This window comes from Pseudophryne corroboree, chromosome 2 (genome assembly GCF_028390025.1).
Source record: "Pseudophryne corroboree isolate aPseCor3 chromosome 2, aPseCor3.hap2, whole genome shotgun sequence".
Lineage (NCBI taxonomy): Eukaryota > Metazoa > Chordata > Amphibia > Anura > Myobatrachidae > Pseudophryne > Pseudophryne corroboree.
The window spans coordinates 28,694,206-28,702,902 of record NC_086445.1 but is presented as its reverse complement, the minus strand read 5'-3'; the positions used below and the strand labels follow the sequence as shown (position 1 = coordinate 28,702,902).

At 58.7% G+C, this 8,697-nt stretch overlaps 1 protein-coding gene across 1 annotated transcript in view; it reads left to right on the top strand.

Moving 5' to 3' along the window:
- Window positions 1–57: 57 nt before the first annotated feature.
- The window catches only part of XRRA1 (X-ray radiation resistance associated 1), a 152,973-nt gene continuing 144,333 nt past the window's right edge, over window positions 58–8,697 (top strand). Inside the window, exon 1 of the mRNA XM_063950934.1 lies at window positions 58–197. The gene's annotated coding sequence lies outside the window, so the exon portion shown is untranslated. The remainder of the gene's footprint in view (window positions 198–8,697) is intronic.

The following is an 8,697-nucleotide window of genomic DNA, read 5'->3' as shown; positions in this document are numbered from 1 at the left end:
GAGTGCTAAGAGCGGCGGCCGGTGACGTCAGGACGCAGGGGACGGGAATCGCAGGGCACGCCGGGAGTTGTAGTTCCCAGTGCCGGAGGGGCGGTAAGATGAGAGCGTCTTTAGTTGCTAGGAGACGGGGAGATTGTTCTGGGACCGGGGGCAGAGGACGGGGAGAGGAGAGGCGCCGGGAACCGTAGCCCCGACAGGTAACGTGTAATGGCGATGTTCCAGATTCGCAGGCGCTGTCACTGGGTATAAATATGGTGGGGGTGTAGCGCATGCAGTGCAGCCTGGGTGTATGGTGGGGGTGTAGTGCATACAGTGCAGCCTGGGTGTATGGTGGGGGTGTAGCGCATACAGTGCAGTCTGGGTGTATGGTGGGGGTGTAGCGCATGCAGTGCAGGCTGGGTATATGGTGGGGTTGTAGCGCATTCAGTGCAGCCTGGGTGTATGGTGGGGGTGTAGTGCATGCAGTGCAGGCTGGGTGTATGGTGGGGGGTGTAGTGCATGCAGTGCAGGCTGGGTATATGGTGGGGGAGTAGCGCATGCAGTGCAGGCTGGGTATATGGTGGGGTTGTAGCGCATTCAGTGCAGCCTGGGTGTATGGTGGGGGTGTAGTGCATGCAGTGCAGGCTGGGTGTATGGTGGGGGGTGTAGTGCATGCAGTGCAGGCTGGGTGTATGGTGGGGGGTGTAGTGCATACAGTGCAGCCTGGGTGTATGGTGTGGGGGGGGGGGGGGTAGCGCATACAGTGCAGTCTGGGTGTATGGTGGGGGTGTAGCGCATGCAGTGCAGGCTGGGTATATGGTGGGGTTGTAGCGCATTCAGTGCAGCCTGGGTGTATGGTGGGGGTGTAGTGCATGCAGTGCAGGCTGGGTGTATGGTGGGGGGTGTAGTGCATGCAGTGCAGGCTGGGTGTATGGTGGGGGGTGTAGTGCATACAGTGCAGCCTGGGTGTATGGTGGGGGTGTAGTGCATGCAGTGCAGGCTGGGTATATGGTGGGGGTGTAGCGCATGCAGTGCAGGCTGGGTATATGGTGGGGGTGTAGCGCATGCAGTGCAGCCTGGGTGTATGGTGGTGGTGTAGTGCATGCAGTGCAGGCTGGGTGTATGGTGGGGGGTGTAGTGCATGCAGTGCAGTCTGGGTGTATGGTGGGGGGTGTAGTGCATGCAGTGCAGGCTGGGTGTATGGTGGGGGTGTAGTGCATACAGTGCAGCCTGGGTGTATGGTGTGGGGGGGGGGGGGGTTGTAGCGCATACAGTGCAGTCTGGGTGTATGGTGGGGGTGCAGCGCATGCAGTGCAGGCTGGGTGTATGGTGGGGGGTGTAGTGCATGCAGTGTTGCCTGGGTGTCTGGTGGGGGGTGTAGTGCATACAGTGCAGCCTGGGTGTATGGTGGGGGTGTAGCACATGCAGTGCAGGCTGGGTGTATGGTGGGGGTGTAGCGCATGCAGTGCAGCCTGGGTGTATGGTGGGGGTGTAGCGCAGTGGTGGGGGTGTAGCGCATGCAGTGCAGTCTGGGTGCATGGTGGGGGTGTAGCGCATGCATTGCAGCCTGTGTATATGGTGGGGGTGTAGCGCATGCAGTGCAGCCTGGGTGTATGGTGGGGGTGTAGTGCATGCAGTGCAGGCTGGGTGTATGGTGGGGGTTGTAGTGCATGTAGTGCAGGCTGGGTGTATGGTGGGAGGTGTAGTGCATACAGTGCAGCCTGGGTGTATGGTGGGGGTGTAGCACATGCAGTGCAGCCTGGGTGTATGGTGGGGGTGTAGCGCATGCAGTGCAGCCTGGGTGTATGGTGGGGGTGTAGCGCAGTGGTGGGGGTGTAGCGCATGCAGTGCAGTCTGGGTGCATGGTGGGGGTGTAGCGCATGCAGTGCAGCCTGGGTGTATGGTGGGGGTGTAGTGCATGCAGTGCAGGCTGGGTGTATGGTGGGGGGTGTAGTGCATACAGTGCAGCCTGGGTGTATGGTGGGGGTGTAGCACATGCAGTGCAGGCTGGGTGTATGGTGGGGGTGTAGCGCATGTAGTGCAGCCTGGGTGTGTGGTGGGGTGTAGCGCATGCAGTGCAGGCTGGGTGTATGGTGGGGGTGTAGCGCATGCAGTGCAGCCTGGGTGTTTGGTGGGGTGTAGTGCATGCAGTGCAGCCTGGGTGTATGGTGGGGGGGTGTAGCGCATGCAGTGCAGGCTGGGTGTATGGTGGGGGTGTAGCGCATGCAGTTCAGCCTGGGTGTATGTATGGTGGGGGTGTAGCGCATGCAGTGCAGCCTGGGTGTATGTATGGTGGGGGTGTAGCGCATGCAGTGCAGCCTGGGTGTATGGTGGGGGTGTAGCGCATGCAGTGCAGCCTGGGTGTTTGGTGGGGTGTAGTGCATGCAGTGCAGCCTGGGTGTATGGTGGGGGGGTGTAGCGCATGCAGTGCAGGCTGGGTGTATGGTGGGGGTGTAGCGCATGCAGTTCAGCCTGGGTGTATGTATGGTGGGGGTGTAGTGCATGCAGTGCAGCCTGGGTGTATGTGTGGTGGGGGTGTAGCGCATGCAGTGCAGCCTGGGTGTATGGTGGGGGTGTAGTGCATGCAGTGCAGCCTGGGTGTATGTATGGTGGGGGTGTAGCGCATGCAGTGCAGCCTGGGTGTATGGTGGGGGTGTAGCACAGTGGTGGGGGTGTAGCGCATGCAGTGCAGTCTGGGTGTATGGTGGGGGTGTAGCGCATGCAGTGCAGCCTCGGTGTATGGTGGGGGTGTAGTGCATACAGTGCAGCCTGGGTGTATGGTGGGGGTGTAGTGCATACAGTGCAGCCTGGGTATATTGTGGGGGGTGTAGCGCATGCAGTGCAGTCTGGGTGTATGGTGGGGGGTGTAGCACAGGCAGTGCAGTCTGGGTGTATGGTCGGGGGTGTAGTGCATGCAGTGTTGCCTGGGTGTGTGGTGGGGGTGTAGTGCATGCAGTGTAGCCTGGGTGTATGGTGGGGGTGTAGCGCATGCAGTGAAGTCTGGATGTATAGTGGGGGTGTAGTGCATCTGGGTGTATAGTGGGGGTGTAGCGCATGCAGTGCATCCTGGGTGTATAGTGGGGGTGTAGTGCATGCAGAGCATCCTTGGTGTGTAGTGGGGGTGTAGCGCATGCAGTGCAGCCTGGGTGTATAGTGGGGGTGTAGTGCATGCAGTGCATCCTGGGTGTATAGTGGGGGTGTAGCGCATGCAGTGCAGCCTGGATGTATAGTGGGGGTGTAGCGCATGCAGTGCAGTCTGGGTGTATGGTGGGGGGTGTAGTGCATGCAGTGCAGGCTGGGTGTATGGTGGGGGGTGTAGTGCATACAGTGCAGCCTGGGTGTATGGTGGGGGTGTAGCACATGCAGTGCAGGCTGGGTGTATGGTGGGGGTGTAGCGCATGTAGTGCAGCCTGGGTGTGTGGTGGGGGTGTAGCGCATGCAGTGCAGGCTGGGTGTATGGTGGGGGTGTAGCGCATGCAGTGCAGCCTGGGTGTTTGGTGGGGTGTAGTGCATGCAGTGCAGCCTGGGTGTATGGTGGGGGGGTGTAGCGCATGCAGTGCAGGCTGGGTGTATGGTGGGGGTGTAGCGCATGCAGTTCAGCCTGGGTGTATGTATGGTGGGGGTGTAGCGCATGCAGTGCAGCCTGGGTGTATGGTGGGGGTGTAGTGCATGCAGTGCAGCCTGGGTGTATGTATGGTGGGGGTGTAGCGCATGCAGTGCAGCCTGGGTGTATGGTGGGGGTGTAGCACAGTGGTGGGGGTGTAGCGCATGCAGTGCAGTCTGGGTGTATGGTGGGGGTGTAGCGCATGCAGTGCAGCCTCGGTGTATGGTGGGGGTGTAGTGCATACAGTGCAGCCTGGGTGTATGGTGGGGGTGTAGTGCATACAGTGCAGCCTGGGTATATTGTGGGGGGTGTAGCGCATGCAGTGCAGTCTGGGTGTATGGTGGGGGGTGTAGCACAGGCAGTGCAGTCTGGGTGTATGGTCGGGGGTGTAGTGCATGCAGTGTTGCCTGGGTGTGTGGTGGGGGTGTAGTGCATGCAGTGTAGCCTGGGTGTATGGTGGGGGTGTAGCGCATGCAGTGAAGTCTGGATGTATAGTGGGGGTGTAGTGCATCTGGGTGTATAGTGGGGGTGTAGCGCATGCAGTGCATCCTGGGTGTATAGTGGGGGTGTAGTGCATGCAGAGCATCCTTGGTGTGTAGTGGGGGTGTAGCGCATGCAGTGCAGCCTGGGTGTATAGTGGGGGTGTAGTGCATGCAGTGCATCCTGGGTGTATAGTGGGGGTGTAGCGCATGCAGTGCAGCCTGGATGTATAGTGGGGGTGTAGCGCATGCAGTGCAGTCTGGGTGTATGGTGGGGGGTGTAGTGCATGCAGTGTAGCCTGGGTGTGTGGTGGGGGTGTAGCGCATGCACTGCAGTCTGGATGTATAGTGGGGGTGTAGCGCATGCAGTGCATCCTGGGTGTATAGTGGGGGTGTAGCGCATGCAGTGCAGGCTGGGTGTATGGTGGGCGTGTAGCGCATGCAGTGCAGTCTGGATGTATAGTGGGGGTGTAGTGCATGCAGTGTAGCCTGGGTGTATGGTGGGGGTGTAGCGCATGCAGTGCAGTCTGGATGTATAGTGGGGGTGTAGCGCATGCAGTGTATCCTGGGTGTATAGTGGGGGTGTAGCGCATGCAGTGCAGCCTGGGTGTATGGTCCCCATAGCGCATGCAGTTCAGCCAGGGTGTATGGTGGGGGTGTAGAGCATGCAGTGCAGCCTGGGTGTATGGTGGGGGTATAGCGCAGTGGTGGGGGTGTAGTGCATACAGTGCAGCCTGGGTGTATGGTGGGGGTGTAGCGCATGCAGTGCAGCCTGGGTGTATGGTGGGGGTGTAGCGCATGCAGTGCAGCCTGGGTGTATGGTGGGGGTGTAGCGCATGCAGTGCAGCCTGGGTGTATGGTGGGGGTGTAGCGCATGCAGTGCAGCCTGGGTGTATGGTGGGGGTGTAGCGCATGCAGTGCAGCCTGGGTGTATGGTGGGGGTGTAGCCATACCTCCCAACATGACCCTCTCCAGGAGGGACACAAAAGGAGGGCTCTGTTTCTGGACTTTTAATTTAAGATTGCCAGCACCTGTGTTGAACAGGTTAGTAAATAAGAAAGGTGTTTCAGCACAGGTGATGGCATTCATAAATTAAGAGAAAAGTCCAGGAGAAGAGCGTTGTGTCCCTCCCGGAGAGGGTCATGTTGGGAGGTATGGGTGTAGTGCATGCATTGCAGCCTGGGTGTATGGTGGGGATGTAGCACATGCAGTGCAGCCTGGGTGTATGGTGGGGGGTGTAGCGCATGCAGTGCAGCCTTGGTGTATGGTGGTGGTGTAGTGCATGCAGTGCAGCCTGGGTGTATGGTGGGGGTGTAGCCCATGCAGTGCAGCCTGGGTGTATGGTGGGCGTGTAGCGCATGCAGTGCAGCCTGGGTATATAGTGGGGGTGTAGCGCATGCAGTGCAGCCTGGGTGTATGGCGGGGGTGTAGCGCATGCAGTGCACCCTGGGTGTATGGTGGGGGTGTAGCGCATGCAGTGCAGCCTGGGTGTATGGTGGGGGTGTAGCGCATGCAGTGTTGCCTGGGTGTATGGTGGGGGTGTAGCGCAGTGGTGGGGGTGTAGTGCATACAGTGCAGCCTGGGTGTATGGCGGGGGTGTAGCGCATGCAGTGCAGTCTGGGTGTATGGTTGGGGTGTAGCGCATGCAAAGCAGCCTGGGTCTATGGTGGGGGTGTAGCGCAGTGGTGGGGGTGTACTGCAAGCAGTGCAGCCTGGGTGTATGGTGGGGATGTAGCGCATGCAGTGCAGTCCGGGTGTATGGTGGGGGTGTAGCGCATGCAGTGCAGCCTGGGTGTATGGTGGGGGTGTAGCGCATGCAGTGCAGTCTAGGTGTATGGTGAGGGTGTAGTGCATGCAGTTCAGCCTGGGTGTATGGTGCGGTGTAGCGCATGCAGTGCAGCCTGGGTGTATGGTGGGGGTGTAGCGCGTGCAGTGCAGCCTGGGTGTATAGTGGGGATGTAGCGCATGCAGTGCAGCCTGGGTGTATGGCGGGGGTGTAGCGCATGCAGTGCAGCCTGGGTGTATGGTGGGGGTGCAGCGCATGTAGTGCTGCCTGGGTGTATGGTGGGGGTGTAGCGCAGTGGTGGGGGTGTAGTGCATACAGTGCAGCCTGGGTGTATGGTGGGGGTGTAGTGCATGCAGTGCAGCCTGGGTGTATGGTGGGGGTGTAGCGCAGTGGTGGGGGGTGTAGTGCATGCAGTGCAGCCTGGGTGTATGGTGGGGATGTAGCGCATGCAGTACAGCCTTAGTGTTCACTCTAGGAGTGAAAAGGGGCAGGGCGCCGGACTCCGGGGGCACATGTGCGCGTGCGGGCGAAATGGGGGCGTGGCCACGCAAATTAGGGGGCGTGGCCACACCTCCGTCATTTTAGGGGGCGGTGCGGCCCACAGACGCTACTATAGAGAGCGTCTGTGGCCGGCGACGTCACTGTTGGGGGAGTGCCCAGCACCTCCGTCGGTGCTGGGCTTCCCCCAGCCCTCTCCCAATGCGTGAATGGATGCCGCGCGCATGCGCACGGCATCTATACACGTCGGGAGGGCAGGGAGCGGGCGGCTGTTCTAGCAGGGCGCCGCAAAAGGGGCAGGGCGGGTTTTGCCTGTTAAAAAACGGGCAGGACGCGGCGCCCTGCTAAAACAGCCTAGAGTGAACACTACAGCCTGGGTGTATAGTGGGGGTGTAGCGCATGCAGTGCAGCCTGGGTGTATGGTGGGGGTGCAGCGCATGCAGTGCAGCCTGGGTGTATGGTGGGGGTGTAGCGCAGTGGTGGGGGTGTAGTGCATACAGTGCAGCCTGGGTGTATGGTGGGGGTGTAGCGCATGCAGTGCAGTCTGGGTGTATGGTGGTGGTGTAGTGCATGCAGCGTAGTCTGGGTATATGGTGGGGGGTGTAGTGCATACAGTGCAGTCTGGGTATATGGTGGGGGTGTAGCGCATGCAGTGCAGCCTGGGTGTATGGTGGGGGTGTAGTGCATGCAGCGTAGTCTGGGCATATGGTGGGGGGTGTAGTGCATACAGTGCAGTCTGAGTATGATGTGGGGGTGTAGTGCATGCAGTGCAGCCTGGGTGTATGAGGTATTAGTAATGCAACAGTGTCTCTCCCTGACCCCTGACGTGTGCCATACTGATAGGATATACCCCAGAGCGAGCGCCACTCGCCCTGACCTTTGACATACTGATAGAAGATACCTCAGAGAGACAGCGCCACTCACCCTGACCTGTGCCATACTGATAGAAGATACCTCAGAGAGAGCGCCACTCACCCTGACCTGTGCCATACTGATAGGATTTACCCCAGAGAGAGCGCCACTCACCCTGACCCCTGACGTGTGACATACTGATAGAAAATACCTCAGAGAGACAGCGCCACTCACCCTGACGTGTGACATACTGATAGTAAATACCTCAGAGAGAGCGCCACTCACCCTGACCCCTGATGTGTGACATACTGATAGTAAATACCTCAGAGAGAGTGCCACTCACCCTGACCCCTGACCTGTGCCATACTGATAGTAAATACCTCAGAGACAGCGCCACTCACCCTGACCCCTGACCTATGCCATACTGATAGTAAATACGTCAGAGACAGCGCCACTCACCCTGACCCCTGACCTGTGCCAAACTGATAGGATATACCCCAGAGAGAGCGCCACTCACCCTGATCCCTGACGTGTGACATACTGATAGGAAATACCTCAGAGAGACAGCGCCACTCGCCCTGACACCTGACGTGTGACATACTGATAGGAAATACCTCAGAGACAGCGCCACTCACCCTGACCTGTGACATACTGATAGGAAATACCTCAGAGACAGCGCCAATCGCCCTGACCCCTGACGTGTGACATACTGATAGGACATACCTCAGAGACAGCGCCACTCACCCTGACCCCTGACGTGTGACATACTGATAGGACATACCTCAGAGAGACAGCGCCACTCACCCTGACCCCTGACGTGTGACATACTGATAGGACATACCTCAGAGAGACAGCGCCACTCACCCTGACACCTGACATGTGACATACTGATAGGAAATACCTCAGAGAGACAGCGCCACTCACCCTGACCCCTGACGTGTGACATACTGATAGTAAATACCTCAGAGAGACAGCGCCACTCACCATGACACCTGACGTGTGACATACTGATAGGAAATACCTCAGAGAGACAGCGCCACTCACCATGACCCCTGACCTGTGACATACTGATAGCAAATACCTCAGAGACAGCGCCAATCACCCTGACCCCTGACCTGTGCCATACTGATAGGAAATACCTCAGAGACAGCGTTAATCACCCTGACCCCTGACCTGTGCCATACTGATAGGAAATACCTCAGAGACAGCGCCACTCACCCTGACCTGTGACATACTGATAGCAAATACCTCAGAGACAGCGCCAATCACCCTGACCCCTGACCTTTGCCATACTGATAGGAAATACCTCAGAGACAGCGTCAATCACCCTGACCCCTGACCTGTGCCATACTGATAGGACATACCCCAGAGAGAGCGCCACTGACCATGACCCCTGACGTGTGACAAACTGACGTGTGACAAACTGATAGGAAATACCTCAGAGAGACAGCGCCACTCACCCTGACCCCTGACGTGTGACATACTGATAGTAAATACCT